General features: G+C 43.9%; 1 protein-coding gene across 14 annotated transcripts in view; it reads left to right on the top strand.

The window, feature by feature from the left end:
• The first annotated feature begins 571 nt into the window (after nt 1-571).
• The window catches only part of Itgb6 (integrin subunit beta 6), a 121,132-nt gene continuing 104,719 nt past the window's right edge, over nt 572-16,984 (top strand). For 5 of the 14 annotated variants that reach the window (XM_047544407.1, XM_047544417.1, XM_047544409.1 and 2 more), the window contains exons 1-3: nt 574-862; nt 951-1,006; nt 14,024-14,193. The gene's annotated coding sequence lies outside the window, so the exon portion shown is untranslated. Of the gene's footprint in view, nt 863-950; nt 1,007-14,023; nt 14,194-16,984 lie in introns of all 14 variants that reach the window. The other 9 variants (XM_047544410.1, XM_047544406.1, XM_047544405.1 and 6 more) reach the window with 5 other exon arrangements.

Raw genomic sequence — 16,984 nt, 5'->3', positions numbered from 1 at the left:
ACTTTCAGCATTAACCTAGGAAGAAGAGTGTGGTCTAAAAATTCAACCTTAACAAATGCTGTGTGGATGTTTCTGTTCTCACTTGTGCCCAGCCAAAATAAACCTAATTCAATCTGGATCGTTTAATGCTTGGCACCATTTTTAATACTAATCTTATCAGTTGTTATTTCAGTTTCCGATTTACCCAAATAGGCCATTTTTAGAGGTTAGTGACTTTAAACCTAAGCTGCCAATAAAATAGAATTATCTTGGACACACCAGGATCCTTCTGAGGAAATGTCAGCACAAACGCACTCGGGAAATGGCAATGCTTGGTAAGGGTTTGGTCACTGGCTTGGATGCCAGCTCAGTTGCAAACTCACCCATACCATTTTGGGGAATTAACATCTACTTGTGCTTACTGCCCTCGCCACCCTGCCGTCCTCCGGGTTTGGATGTCCTTTATGGAGTGAACTTGATCCTCCTGTTCCACTTTTGGTCTCTGTCCAGAGAAGCGAGTGCGCTGGCATAGCTCTGCCATTTGTCAGCCAGAAGTCTGGCTACACATTTGCTCGTCAATCTAAACCTAACCTATTCTCATATGAGCACTTGGGGCTTCATGTAAATCAAACAGACGTTCTGTCATTCACCAGCAATATCGCTCCATAGTGCTCTACACCCATGTGCCTTCGTGAAATATTTCACTATGCCTGTGGAAGAAATATTCAAGTGACTGTGCTTTTTCAGGAATGGTGACACCAGAATGTTTTAAATCTGTTCATTACCACAACAAGGATAAATGGCATTTCTGCCAAAGACTTTTGCTAACGGGTGCAGTAATGCATGTCAGCACTTTCTGAAATTAGAGGTTCTTCCCTGAGAGGTAAGTAGGATCATGCATGGCTAACGAACGCAAGTCCAAATTGGGGAACTGAGTGTTTCTTATCAGGGTCATTGTTTGTTTCCAACAGACTCTGCCTTCGGGAGTTCATAATGTCATTTCTACTCTTTTGGCATTAACGTACAGGTGAGTCTGACCCCAAGGTTTGTAAAGGGCAGATCCTTATTAACTTAGCATGCTTTATTGTGACTTTTCCTACATTTGGAGTCGTACATGCTTTTATCAGCTGTGTTTCAAAAGTCTGCTGTGGTTTAAGGACAATCTCTCATAGATATATTAGTTTATTACTCATTAAAATGTTTTAATAATTAGGTGTATAATCTCTTGTTGAGATTTTAAGATATTTGTATCTGGTTATAGTAATTAATTGTTCATTAAAAAAATTTGTGATGACACTCTAGCCTTCATTAATTCTTTTGGCATTTTCAAGAGGCACAAAGGGACTGAGGAACTGGGAATTTAAACAAGAAAATTAAATATCAGTTCTCATTGACATGTGCATGACATTAGGCCAGTTAAGTGTTTCTGAATTGCACACTGGTGTTTTAATGTAGAGATAGTACATGAGGATCATGGAGGAAATGGAGAGGGTACGACTTTGGATCCAGGTTATCTACAGAGAGTATATTTTACCCCTACAAGTGTCTGAAACGCCTGGTGTCATTACTATTCACCGTGAGAACTATAAGTATGACCCGCGCTGTAAAAAAAAAAAATCCACTCTCTGTGAAAGGTTATTCATCCAAATAATGTATCCTTTAAAATTAAAGACTCAGAGAGCTGTATTGTGTTGGCTCCCAAAATGTTTAAAATGGACAGAACATATATTCTAGTCAGAGAGAAATAGTTGTCCTTTACTGTTGTGGATTCTGAACAGGTCCTGGAGATCATAAAGTTTTTAATACTGAATTTCCACTATAAAGTCACTTGATCACAGTATAAATATCAGTGTCTTCCTAAGTAAAATTTTGTGCCAGAGTGAAATGCAAAAAAAGCCTTCCTCAGATTCTCCCCTCCTAGTTCCCTTTGTAGGCTTTTCCCTCTGACTTACGCCCTCTAGTGTTTCCAAGACGAAGTACAGTATCTAAAATTCATTTTACAAACAAAATAGGGTTGTTGGGGTTTTTTTTGCAATCTCTCAGTATTTTCCCCAGATATCATATACTAAAGCAAACTTACCTTTAGTTATTTTGACCTGATCTCTAGGTGACTGCACAAATTTTTTACCTGAAAGTCTCAACTTAGTGGAATCTCGTATTCCAATCTCAGTTCCCCAAAGGGGGCATTTACTTCTAATCTGGTTGTTAGGGTTATGTTCCTTCTCTACCTTTGAATTCTTGTGTTCTAATTTACTTTTATTGTGCTCTGTACAAGGGAAAAAGATACTCTAATGAACTAAAGCACATAAGCAGGCATTTCTTTGACATATTTCCCAGGGGTAGAACTTACACTTCGATTCTTCTAAGTTTACCCAAGAGGTTCAAGATATTTTGACTCATGAAAAAGGTGATTAATTTTTTAATGACCTTACAGAAACCAAAGGTATATTTTCAGTCCTGAAAGCCTTTAGACAAACCAGAAGCAATAATCACTTGGGAAATACATGACTTGTGAGCACTTTTTCTTTACAGAGAAAGAAATATACTTATAAGCAGTCAGCTGCTATTGCTGCCACTTTGGAAATCAGCCACAGCTGATTGTGAGAGCTATCTATAGGCCAAGGTCATCTGGGGATCCACCCGGCCTGCTCTCAGCCGTGGTGCCCACACCTAGCCACAGTGCATGGGCCTGTCAATCCAGCCAGTCCAGCCCAGACTGCTATTTTTGGTTGGAGTTCCCAAAAGTCCTTGAGGCTGCTGGCATTCACTTTTATGCTATTCTCAACCATTATCTTTTCTATTCACTGGCCACTCCTCTCCTTCATAATACCCACTGCAGAGTTGTAGATATGGCAAGTCATAATATTAAAATGAATCGTTTTATGGAACAACAGAGTTTATCCACTCATAGAAATCTGCTCCATCAAATTACTTCAAGTGAGTGCCTAAACAAGAAACTTCAGATTTATTTAGCGGCCGCCTTCTCTCCAGTCAACTCCCAACCTCCGACCATCACCAGCCCTTATCCACTCAGATTTGCAAGGATCTGAAATTGACCCTGTCCTCTTCCATGTGCACTGTCCTTGAAGTTCATCCATTCTTCCTGGACTGCCGTAAGAGCACCACGCTCACCATCCTGCCTCTAATGCCAAACACACAAGTAGCAGTTGGTTACCTTGAGAATTACAAATCAGAATGTTTCTCTCTTCTGTTTAAACTCCTTCGATGGTTTCTATCACCTGTAAGATTCCCCATCTTTAAACTCCCTTGTGTCGTGGTTCATTAATGCTGCTACAGCAGAATACCACAGACTGGTTAATTAAAAAAAGAAAAAAACTGAATGTAATGTATTGGCTTCCAGTTAGAAGTCCAAGATCAAGGAGCTACAGTCTGGTCAGGGTGTCCCTGCAATGTTATCCCATGACAGAAAAGCAAGAAAGGGTCAGAGAGAGGCAAAAGGGGGACCAAACGCATCCTTTCAAAAGCACACACTCTTGCGACAGTGAGCCCACTCCCACAATGATGGCATTAATCCACCCTAAAGGTACCACCTCTTAGAACCCATATTTGGTAGAGTACTCAGTTAATAAGTGATTTTTGGAGGACATGTTTAAATCATGTATTCAGAACTATTTGAGATCTGGAGATTCCTGCTCACTCTTCCAGCTTCATCTATTACCATTTCCTCTGCACCTTCTTTCCACGTGTCCCTTGCCACGTAAATATATCCTATGCTTTGACCAGACTGAGTATTTACTGACCTCCAGCCCCATTGTGCTCTTTCGTGTCACCAGATCTGCCTAGTGATGTTCCACTCTTCTTCACGTTTCATTTCGAACATGACTTATTGATGGAGTCTTCCCTGACATTTGGCTAGTCTCTCCATTTTGATGCCCTCTGGGCCATGGGGCTCTTACTATAGGAACTTAGTACTAATTTTTGTGTTCATGACATCGAGAACCATACCAAAACTAGTAGTAATTAAATTTTGTTGTATTAATCAAAACAGAAATCTCAAATCAGTCAGTAGCATTGAAGAAAACCTAATGTGAATACACTTCGCACTTTCAACTCTGCCTCTCACTAAAAGGAAATTGATTCGCCAGGTTCCAAGCAGAGTAGTAATCTAGGCCTCATTCACTTCAGGAAAACCAATTTATGTACCGAAACATGAAGTTCAAAAGTCTTGGGGACAAGGGAATTAGATCAGAGAAGAAGAGGCAAGAACAAAGAGGGTCAGGGTTTGCTGCCCTACGCCAACTGCGCAATTCTGGAAGACTTGGGAAACAAAGGGTCTATTAAAATTGAGACGTACACCATGCCTGGCTCAAACAGTGTGCCTTCAGGCTACCTCTCCTCCTTTAATATTTGTACTCTGTTTATGCAAATTCCCCAACTGGTTATCCGCTAAACCTGAAAACTCTGACTTGGAGATCAATAACCAGCTCAGTTCCTACCTTGAATTTCCTGTTTAATGATTCCCAGTCCTTTTTATCATAGGCAAACAGGCCCAGGGCTGCCTGGGGCTGCAGAAGGGGGAAACTGGGACGGTACCCGTATGCAGGGTGTCTGTGGTCATCATTTACTCAGCCTGGAGCACGCTGATAACTGTGGCAGGATCTGACCTTCAACTGGATTGACAGTGTGGCATGTGGTAGTTTTGTTTGATTTCAAACAGTGACATCTACTAGTTTGCAAGCGTGCGTGTTGACAATCTGGACTGTGTTCTGCTGAGTGGTTCTTCTGACGGTCCCCTCTGGGCCACATGGTGGTCTAGACGGAGCATCATTCCCACGTCTGAGGTTGAGGGGCTCTCTGAAGTGTACTCCCCTCTGTGTGGCCTCCTCACGGGTTGGCTTGAGCTTATTTCCTGGTAGTCCCATGGGTCTAGTGCAGCAGGAGTGGGTGAGCCTCAGTTTTCCAGTGCTTTTCAAGTCCCTACCTATACCGTGTTTGCTAGTGTCCTGGTGGTTGAAACAAGTCACCCAGTCAAATTCAGAATCAAGGAATGGAGAAATAGACTTTTTGGTAGGAGGATGGCAAAGAGGAATACAGAGAAGCAGGAATATGGGCCCGTTTGCAATCTACCTTAGAGACCTTCTCAAGGTTATCTATATGTAGCCTGCATGTCACTTGGTAAGATCCCTCTGCTTTTCTTAATAATCAACACTCAGAGCCAGATGTGGTGGCACATACCTGTAATTCCAGCAGCTCAGGAGGCTGAGGCAGTAGGATCACAAGTTCAAAGCCAGCCTCAGCAACTTAGCAAGTCCCTAAGCAATATAGCAAGACCCTGACTCTAAATAAAATATTTAACAAGGGCTGGGGATGTGGCTTAGTGGTTAAGAGCCCCTGTGTTCAATCGCTGGTTAAAAAAAAAAATTGGTGCAGCCCCTCTGGAAAGCAGTTTGGAGATTCCTCAGAAAACTTGGAATGGACCCGCCTTTTCACCCAGTTATCCCACTCCTCAGTTTATACCCAAAGGACTTTAAATTAGCATACTACAGTAATGCAACCATATCAATGTTTATAGCAGCTCAATTCACAATAGTTAGATTGTGAAACTAACCTAGATGCCCTTCAACAGATGAATGGATAAAGAAACTGGTATAAATATACAATGGACTATTACTCAGCCATAAAGAAGAATAAAATTATGGCATTTGCAGACAAATGGATGGAATTGGAGAATATCATGCTAAGTGAAATAAGCCAATCCAAAAAAACCAAAGGCCAAATGTTTTCCCTGATAAGCGAATGATAATATACGGTGGGGGTAAGTGGGTAGAGGGTGAGAGAAGAATGAAGGAACTGTAGATTACATAGAGGGAAATGAGAGGGGAGTTATGAAAAATGGTGGAATGAGACAGATATCATTACCCTATGTACATGTATGATTACACAAATGGTATGAATCTACATCATGCACAACCATAGAAATGAAAAGATGTACCCCATTTGTATACAATGAATCAAAATGCAGTCTGTAAAAATTAAAAACAAAAACAGGAGACCCTGGTAAAATCCCTGAGTTGTTTTTTACCTGTGATATAAAAAAGGAGAGAAGTATGAAATAAAACCAAAACGTAAACAGAAAAATAATAATAATAAGACCCATCTCTTGTATTATTTACAGGAGATTCGTCTTACACACAAAGACATCACAGACTGATTTTTTTTATCCATCACTTTGCCTTTGTTAGAAGGTACTTTGAGTTAGCTATATCCTAGATTATGTGTGGTCTTTACATCTGGCATCTTTGTCTTATCATTTGAGGTCTGTCCCTATTGCCACCTATGTGATAGGAAAAGCTTATTCATTAAAGAGTAATATTCCATTAAAAATGAAAGGTGGGGGGTTGCAAGTCAGTGGTAGAGCCTTTGCCTCACCTGTGTGAGGCATTGGTTTGATCCTCAGGACCACATAAAAATAAATAAAGTCACTGTGTCCATCTACAACTAAAAAATTATTAAAAAAAAAAAAATCAGTACTCAGGCATGGGTGCCTTACATTCTGCCTAAGCTCGAGCAGCCCATCGGAAGGGGTTCTCTGTCCTCTGATGACCTAGGAAGCAGCCACATGCAGAGCTGAGAGCACACAGATGGGGGGAAATGTTTAGCTTCCAGTGATCAACAGCCCATCCCCTTGAGGGAATTGGAAATCGGAGAAAAATGCAGAGAGATCTACAGAGCGCAAGGGCAAGGTGGCTGGAGACGCGTTTGGGGAACCATCTCAGTTCAGAAGATGGCGAAGCAGCGCTGCTGGGCCTGTTCTCACTCGGCCACCGAGCAGCGTGGCGAGCCGTAAGCAGCTGCTCCACCCACAGCCACCAGTGCTCCAAACAGACACGGCCCTCAACCCCTTCTCGCTTCCAGTGGTCTCTTCACACTACACCCACGCGTTGGCTGCCATTTGCCCAGGCGCTCACCCTATCACACAGAAGAACGGAGAAAGATACTCTGGTTTCTATAAAAAATAAAAAAACGTGAAAACTACAGCTAGGTCAGCAAGCTCTGATTCTGGAGGAGAGAATATTCCTGTACGTTAAATATATGAGGAAGATGTGTTTTACTTTCATTTTTTATTTTATTTTATTTTATTTTATTTTATTTCTAATAGCACAGATTAAACCCAGGGACACTTTACCATTAGCCACATCCCCATCCCTTTTTATTTTTTTGAGACAGAGTCTCACTAACTTGCTGAGGCTGGCCTCAAACTTGTGATCCTCCTGTCTCAGCCTCCTAATTGCTGGGATCACAGGAATGTGCCACCGCACCTGACTTAAGGAAGATGTTTCTTTGTAGGGGAAAAAATATACCTTAAGATGCCGCAATAGAACAGTTTCATTGACCCCTTCACACTGCCGGTGTAACCCTCACCGTCATCTGAGTTTTCTGCTCTTGATGAACAAATTCCGTTTTTCCCCCCAAGTTAAGTCTTGAGTAACTGGTAAGGTTTTGTTTTTTACTGCACTCTGCACTTTGGGCAAAATGAGAGGGTTATCAATAAATATTTGATTGATGCATGATAGCTTGGATCAAGGTTTCGGAAGAGAATAAATCCAAGGGAAGGAGATCTCCTTCATTTAGATAATATTTTGCCTCAGCCAAATGGCTAATTCACAGTTAATCGTCGCATCTTAACCGGTGACAGCTGGAGCTCACTGCTTGCATTCTGCCTCGTCGTCTTTATTCCTTCTGGAAAGGCAGGAAACAGAAGGGCTCTGCACACAGCAGTCACAGACACTCATCAAAGACAAACCGCTGACATGGAAACCCAACAAGAAAAGGCTTCCTGGTCCAAGGCTGGCTGTAGGAGCCATATTCAAGCAATGCTAAGTAGCAGTCGCCGCCTTCTTCCTTCATTCTTTGGGAGACCGGGATTGGGGAACAAGGCTTCCTCAGTTTTCCAACAAATGACCTATTTCAGTGAAATGGGGTGGGGGGGCAGTTTGCAGCGATGCAGCCAGTCAGTCACAGCCAAGTCGTAGCGATGTTGATATTTCATGCCAGTAATTCTGTCTCACAGAAACTCAGCCTGGCTTTTTTCCATTCCTTTTAGCAAGATTGCGGTTGTAAATCAGCAAAGAGTGTCCTGGAGGCGGCTTCAGGTGGGTTGTCGGGGGCAGTGTGGAGGAAGAATCTTCAGAATAATTTAGAGGATGAGTCTAGGAGGGAAGGTCAATTTTGCTATTTAGAACCAGAACACTATGCCGAACTTGGCTTTGGAGAGATGCTTTAAATGTCAGTCTTGGAATTTGAATTTAGAATATGTAAAAAAACACAATAACTCATGCTTTTACCCCCATGAAACCGCCCATGTTCTCATCTATGACCTCTGAGCATCCTCTAAGTTGGGAAGGCAACTTAATGGACTATAAACTTAAGAACAGTTTATCTGTAACTCCCAGAAGAAAATAGGGTGGGTATTATTCTGACCTGAAGGGCAGTATGGACAAAAACTGGAATTGCAGAGAGTGCAGGTCCCAGGCCTATGTTTTAATAACGATGTAACCTCAGACAAGTACCTTGCCCTCTCTGGGCCTCTCCTTTTTCTCTAACATCAAGAAACAGTTATTCAGAAGAGCAAATGTAAAATAAGTTTGAATAGTATTAAGACTAAGTGAGAAACTGTTTTAGTCTGTTTTCTGTTGCTATAATAGAATACCTGATACTGGGTAACTTATAAAGAAAATAGGGGCTTTTTTGTTTGTTTGTTTGGCTCACAGTTCTGGAAGTCCAAGAGCATGTTGTCAACATCTGCTTATCTTCTGGCAAGGGCCCCATGCTATTCATATATGTCAGAAAGGGAAACTGGCACAAGTGCAAGAGAAGAAAGGAACAGAGGTGCTGACCCACTTTACAACAACCACTCTTGTGATAATGACCGGCTTGCTCAGGAACAACGTGAATCCTTCCACAAAGGTGGAATCCCCCTGACCTAACTCAGCAACTTGCAGTACCATTGCATTGGTAATTACATTCCACATGAGGTTTGCCTGGGACAAACCATATTCAAACCATAGCAGAAGCATGGTGGAAGGAGATGAGTGACCAAAGCCCCTCAGCCAGCAGCTACAGAAGCAGCCTGGAATGGATGTGCCATGACTCACTCCAGGGCTTCTCGACTTCATCAAATGCATACGTGCTTCCCCTCCATCCAGGCCCTTGGAGCTGAGGCCCGGATTGATATGAGGTACAGATCCAGTGAGTGGAATGTGGGACCTATCCACTTCCCAGAGCTCTGGTCTGTCTACACTGTGACCATCTCCCTAAACCCTGGCAGGTCATGGATCCAGCAGGACTCCACAGACTTCCTCAATGGAAAGACTAGAAGAGGAATCCATGGCCTCATTGTTTAGAAACAACCCATGGAGATGGCAGAGGCCGTGGGCTTTCCTGCAACTGCTTGCCTGACCCTCCCACTGTGGGCCTGGCCCTGTGTCCTCAGCGTATTTACTTCTCCCCTAGGTGCCTAGGAATGCTTCTTTTTCAGTAGGGTCCCTGTTGACTCACTCCGAGGACCTGCCCCCACCAAACTACTGCCATGATTTCTGCTGCATGCTCTCTCAAGACCTTCCATTCTCTGCAAACTTAGGAGCTCAGAGACAAAGAGCAAGCACCATTAGGGACAAAAAATACGAAAAAAAAAAAAAAAAAAAAAAGATTCTTTCTATAATGGCAACAAAGTCTTCCTATAATGGCATCTTCTTTTTTTATGTTTTTTGGTACCAGGAATTGAACCCAGGGGTGCTTAACCACTAAGCCACATCTACAGTCCTTTTTAAATTTATTTTGAGACAGGGTCTCACCGAGTTGATGAGGCTGGCTTTGAACTCTCAATCCTCCTGCTTCAGCCTCCAGAGCTGCCAGGATTACAGGCATGTACCACCATGCCCAGCCATGGCCTCCTTCTTGATCCATCTTGTACTAGTTTCTTCCTACCAGAAGCCACTGGGAAAGAAACACCCCAAATAATATTTAACTCTGATACACTGTTTGCTTTAATTATTAACATTTGGCAGCTAACAGAGCCAGCAGCACTTCCTCCAGACACTTGAGAAAGCAAAAGGAACGGCTCGCACCTCGGCCTCCATAAGATGTTTGAGCAGCCGTGTTGGATGGGCACATGCAGGCTTCACACATACCAGCAAACTCTCCAAGTGTGCTAATGGATTCATTGACTCTACAAATATTTATTGAGCTGGCACCGTCTAGATGCTGGGAATACACCCACGAACAAACAGACAGGAATCTTTGTTCTTATGGAGCTTATACTCTAGTGGGAGGTGGAGCAGACCAAGATTTAACAAAACAAGAAAATTATACGGTATGTAAGGAAGTAATCACAAAAAAAATGTAGCAGGGTAAGAGGAATGGGTAAAGGGTTCTATTTTACATAGTGGGTCATTAAGAAGGTAACATTGAGCAAAATCTTAAAGGAAGAGAAAAAGTAAACCAAATAGATATCTGGAAAATGGTACTAGAGAGAGACCACAAAGCCTGTGCAAAGGTCCTGAGGTAGGAACACATTTGGAACATCAGTGGAATACAAGGAAGTCTGAATGTTGTGTCTGGAATGGAGTTGAGGGTAGTAGGGGAAAGGAGACATTAGAGGAAGCAGTGGGCAGATAGATTGGCTCTCACAGACTCATGTATAAAGTTTGCATTCTTATTAGGGAAGCTTGGTGCAGAGTGACATGATCTGACCTAGGATTTAACAGGGTTCCACTTGGCTTCTGGGTGGTGGGTTTCATTACCTGCTCAGATGAGATCCCAAAGACAAGCCATTTGTACTGAAAACAATCACTGAACTTTTCCCTGCATATTCAGGATTGTTACGCTGGGAGGCTAATTACCAGCATCTTCCAAGGAACCCAGCTCTCCTACAGCCCCATCATGACTCCCTGTCCCCTGGAAGCAAAGTCCCATCATATTCCATTTCAGCATCACATGGAGGTGGAGAGAGAAAAGGAAGTCTCCTCCTCCCCTGGTTGCAGACTTCCCAGTAATTCAGACTCCACCTAGCAAGATCCATTAGAGCTAATTAACGGCCCTCCTTTCAGTAGGTGTCTCTTCACTATGATTAATTCTGGGTCAGAGACAGAAAGCTTGTTCCATTATGGTTCTTTTTAAAAATTATTATTCTTCAGGCTTCTAATACTGGCATGAACTGCGGGTGAATTTCTGAAGTCATGTTCCTTAGCTGTCACAACTAGTAATAGAAAAATTCAATTTATAAAGAATTAGGAGAGGCAGGAGAGGCATGCTCTTCGGTCTAGAACAAAGGAGATCAATCCTGACACAATGGCAGCATGACATTTGTGGACTTTGAAGATTCCAGCCTTCCTCTTCATTAATTAGAGAGAATCAAGAGTTCTGGTGGTTAATTATTTGCAGAAATTGCACTCAGCAAAAGCAGATGCCAACTCACTCCAGCCGCCTCCAGCTGCAGCTCTGCATGATAATTAAACTGTGTGTCAGTCCTCAGCTTGGTCTGGGTTGGCAAGTAAACTCTCAACATGGACATCATCTCCTACCACCACCAGGTTTAGGTGTGGTCATGGGACTTCCTAGTACAGAGATCTCCCATGGCTGACTCTGCTCTGAATGGATTGCTCTGGATAGGTAGCACTTAAAAAATTCACAGCAAGAAACATAAGATGGAAGTCACCTATAATCTGCTCTCACAGATGTATGTTCCCTGGGTGGAGGGTACTCACTTGTCATGTCCCCTGAACCTCATGTGCTATTGTTGTTACAGGGTTAAGTAACTGATTATCCTAAAAAGCAATTTAGCTTTTAATATTTATTTATTTATTTAGGTACTGGAACTTGAACCCAGGGCATACTACCACTGAGCTATATCCCAGTCCTTTTTGCTTTTTTTAAATTTTGAGACAGGGTCTCCTTAAGTTAGTTAGGGCCTCCCTAAGTTTCTGAGGCTGACCAGGAACTTGAGATCCTCCTGCCTCAGCCTCCTGAGTCACTACAATTACAGGTGTGTGCCACTATGCCTAGCTTGTTTTTAAATTTTTTTAATTACACAAGTAATATATACTCAGTGTATCAAAGTTAAGCAATATATACACTTAGAAAGTAAAAAAATACAGGTTTCTCTATGCCCCCTCCCCATCCCACACTCCTGAGATCCCATGGGAGGTTTATGGTGGGCCTTTCCAGACCCTTCCCAGACTGCAGGTCTCAGAGTTTAGACAGTTTTCTTACCTGGCAGATATTGACTCTAAACATGACACCTCAACACCCCTGATACTTTTCTTTACCCACAAGAACCTTTACTCTGAGTATCTTGTCTGCTTCCACAAGATTAAGCAGCAGATTTAACATTAGACTCCAACCCCAGTCTAGGAGGTTTGTCATAGGGTCTGACTGCCTGGCTTGGCAGAGGAATCGCAGGGATGGTGGCATCTATTTGTACGACCTTGATGTTTCTATGCACGGAACCAGAGATCAATTTACAATACCACGTAGTGTTAGCAATGCATCTGCAAACTAAATATACTGAGCCCCGTCTTCAGTTCAACCGGATGCTGCTGGACAGAACACAGAAAAGCATGTGCATTATAAAAGGCATCAGCACCACTGAAGTAAGCAGATGCCTACAGCCCGCTCCCACCTTCTGGGAAGGGAAACGGGGTACAGTGTGGCAATGTTGTGGGACCAAGCCTGGGGCCAAACCTGGGGCCTTGTTTATCATAGGTAAGGCAACAGACCGGGCATTGGTTTCCTAGACGACTTCATGGCAAACGTGGGACGTATGGGGGGTGTGTGGTTGGCTTTCAGAAGCCATGGGCAGCGAGGAGAATGTCCTTCCCTTAGTACCAGGACTGCCTGGGTGTTTTGACATTTGCTGGCATAAGACCTTTGGGTCATTTCACAGTCCATTTATCTAACGTATTTAAAACTCTCCCCAAAGGGAGGCTAAGGTTTCAATATTAGTCTGGCTGATCTCAGACCCCTCTCAGGTTACCAAGGTCATTCTGACCACTTCGAGGCCACCCAGTTCTAAATGGCAGTCAGCAAGTTTCATGCACATCTTCATCATGTTATTCATCACACCATTTGTCATTCTCCTGCCAGTCTGGACTGTCTCTCTGGCCAGAGGGTCATCTCCCTGAGGGCAGGCAGTGTGGCTAGTGTTTGGTTTTGAGTGCTGAGGGCCCCTAGCTGGAAGGGGCCTTTGTTGCCAAGTGTCTGTTTGTCATGGATTTTTGTGATGGTAGTTGTGGTGGCTGTTTCTATGAACATAATTTGACACAGGATGTGATGGCTAGTTTTATGTGTCAACTTGAGTAGGCTATCGTACCCAGTCATTTAATCAAAAGCACCTAGGTATTTCTGTGAAGGTATTTTGTAAATGTTAGCAACAGCTACAATCAGTTGACTTTAAGTCAAGATTACCCTTGACAATGCAGGTGGCCCTCATTCAGTTAAAGGCCTTTTAAGCAAAAACAAGAGACAAAGAAATTCTGACTCAAGTCCACAGCATCAACTCCTGCCTGAATATCCTGGCTGGCTGCCTCTCTACAGATTTTAGATTTGCCAGTCCCCACAATTATGTGATCCAATAAATACAATGAAATCTATCTATTTCTCTAATCTTATTGGTTCTGTTTTTCTGGAGAAACTTGATGTGAAACACATACACCCATGTAAATCGAATCATGTGTTCAGTTGATTCTACACTTATTTTCTGAGTGCCCCCTACATGCCAGTGTTGTGCTAAGTGCTAGAGATGATGATGGGAAGAGACGGTCCCCAATCTAAAGAGTGGTGGGAGCAAGTTCAGGGCAGTGCCTCACATGTCCTAGAGAAAGAAGCCCGGCCTAGAATTGCAGGAACTGGACTCAGTGAGTCACCTGCACTGCCTCCTCCAGGGCCTGGCATGGAGCCAAGAGGAATACAACACATTTGCCAGGGCACCCAGGCTTCATGGTGCCAAATAAGAAAAGAAACAAAGTTGGGAGAGGGGGAATGGGGTTGTGTGCACTTGAGGTTGAAAAGGCCTTCTTCCCTACAGGTGGCCAATCCCAAGAAGTCCCCTTCCTGGGGTGGTGGCATGACTTCAGCATGACCCCAACTTCCTTTCCAGGAAGACCTGGAGATTTCTCACCAGTCCGGAAGCTTCAGGGAAGGCCTGGCTTTGGACTGACATTGAACCTTAAATACTTCAACCTAGAGGAGCAGATGGTGAGAGAAGGAGCCTTTGCTCTTTTAAATCAACTTTCCAAAGGAATGCTCTCCTGCTGTTTGAAAATTTCATTTGAAAAGAAATAAGAAAAACAGTGTAAAAACAAGACCAGCCAGAAGATTCAAAGAGAAGCTAGGGGATTCTTAGTTTGCCTTTCGTATAAGCTAATTGTTTCAGGCCCAGCAGCCCAGATGACTGTCACCAGGGCTCTCTTCCTGAGCAAGACCATACCCACACTCTTCCTCCTCCCTGAAGACAGTGGCAAAAAGAAATGGGCTCAAATCAGGCACCTCTGCCTCTGTGAGAAGCCGAGAGTTAGGGCAGAGTTGGGTGAGCCCATATAGCATCACTGGTAAATGAGAAACAAAGGTTGCTTTCCTCCAAGACACTTGACTGCCATCTGCCACAATATGGTCTTAATCAGTATACAAATCTATGATGAGTATGCTTTAAAGATGCCCCCCTTCCAAGAGGGGGTTCCAGGGCACAACCATTCCTGGGGGTCCTGGTACCATTTAGATTTCCAGTTTGAGGTGGGTACAGCGGTTCACACCTGTAATCCCAGTGGTTCAGGAGGCTGAGGCAGGAGTACAAATTCAAAGTCAGCCTCAACAACTTAGTGAGGTCCTAAGCAAATCAGTGAGACCCTATCTCTAAATAAAACATAAAAAACGGGGTTGAGGATGTAGCTCAGTGGTTGAGTGCCCCTAGGTTCAGTCCCTGGTACAAAAAAAAGATTTCCAGTTTGAAGCTCTGGGATTGCATCCTTGCAATTTACTTTATTTCAGAGAGATGGTGTGTTTGGAGGTTTGTCTAATGATCTGTCACTAAGGTGGTTCTAACCCTAAGAAGCTGTCTCCAACTTCCTAGGGACCACTGTGCACATTACAACTCTGTATTAGTGATAGCTCCAATCAGACACTATTGGAACCCCACCAAGAGTCCAGTCACCTAATAAATATGTATTAGGTTATTGAGAGGCAGGCAGCTTTTACAGCCAACATTTGAATGACTGTTGAAAGCACAGGTTTCTACTAGAGTCGGGAGTTCCAGGGGCTTAATCTAGGTGATCTGATTTAAGCAAAAGTGAGCTCATAATTATATCAACTTATACTTTAGAGCACTTTAGTTTACAGAGTCCATACGATATGCTTCATTTGATCTTTAAAACCACTCTAGGAATTATTAATAATATGTGAATTGTATAGCAAAAAACCCCAAGGTTCAAAAAGGGCACATAAGGAAGCAGTGGAACCACCATTCAGACCTGCCTGACTGGCTTCACAGCCCAAGCTTTTTCTCACTCTCATGGGTGTCTCCAAACCTACCAAGACCGCTCTGGATTGAGCCCAATTTCACTAAGATGCATCTGCAGGCCCAGGTCTCTCTCAAAAGGAGACTCAGTCTCCAAGGTTTTCCCTCAGGGCCTTTCCCAGAAACATGAGCTCCATAGATACAGATATCTAGCAACGTATGGTGGAAGTGGTAGAATTTTCCAGATTTCACTCTCGCCTCCATCTTCCTAGTTCAGTGACTTGCCAAGGAATCTCAGATAACTTCATTTCTCAGCTGAGAAAGAGTTTGCTGATTTTGATGGAGACATATCAGCCAAGAAAGAAGCCTAGAATGATGACTGGCCGGCCAGGCGGCCCTGGTCCGCTACCCACTTCATGGGCCCATTTGAGCCATGCAAACCCGTGCCCCTCCACAGCTACTCTGGGGGTGGACTGGCCACTTAGACACCAGGCTCCAGGCTCCAGGCTCCTCAGTGCTGAGGACACAGACCCAGAGAGACTCTGAGATAGTCTCTCAGTCCATTTCGTGTTACTCTAACTTGAGAAGGACAAAACAAAGAGGTCGTTTTGGGCTCACAGTTTCGGAGGCTCAGAGTTCACACTCAGGCCAGGGCCTCATGCTGTGTCATGACACAAGGGATGGCACCACACAGCAGCAGTGTCACCAGCAAGTGGGTGACATGGGAAAGAGATACTGAGCGGAGGTGCCAGGCCACCTTTATAACAACTCCCATGTGCAGATCTAATCAAGTCCAGGAACTAACCCACCCACACTCAGGAGCGGGGCATGCATCCCTCCCCAGATGAGGCCCCCATGGCCTAATCACCTCCCACTGGGCCCCACCTCTTTTTTGCGGGGGAGTATGGGGAATCGAACTCAGGGCACTGAACCACTAAGCCACATCCCCAGTCTTATTTTGTATTTTATTTAGAGACAGGGAGGGTCTCACTGAGTAGCTTAGCACCTTGCCGTTGCTGAGGCTGACTTTGAAGTCGTGATCCTCCTGTCTCAGCCTCCTGAGCTGGGTTTGTGCCATGACAACCAGATGGCCCCACCTCTTAAAACTCCCTCCAACTCTCCGTACCTCACATGGAGGAGCAGACTTCCAGCACGTGGCCCTGTGGGAGAGAAACTGAACCCAAACCATAGCACTCTCAGCCCTGACTTGGCCATCCTGGCTTCTGTCACTATTATCCTTCTAAGGGAGGGGAAAGGGTGCTCCTTTTGTCCCTGCTCTATCTGTCCAGTACGTGTCTTTGTGCTTTGGGAGAGGAGGATGCCTAGTGCAGCTTCCAGAAAGCTCCAACTTTGAGGCTGCTGGGTTCCTTTCTCAGAGCACAACAGGGCTTCCACCATCAAGCCCCACCTTCTTTCTTGATGAGTCGTTGATAATCAAGGACTCTCACCTGTATTGGCAGCCAGACCCTTTTAGTCCTTTATTCCTGGTTTCACAGGCTTGTTAGAAAGAGGAAAGACAAGCTGCCTTGATGGATG

Source organism: Sciurus carolinensis, chromosome 3, assembly GCF_902686445.1.
Source record: "Sciurus carolinensis chromosome 3, mSciCar1.2, whole genome shotgun sequence".
Lineage (NCBI taxonomy): Eukaryota > Metazoa > Chordata > Mammalia > Rodentia > Sciuridae > Sciurus > Sciurus carolinensis.
The sequence above is the reverse complement of the archived record's forward strand: the minus strand, read 5'-3'. Positions and strand labels throughout refer to the sequence as shown.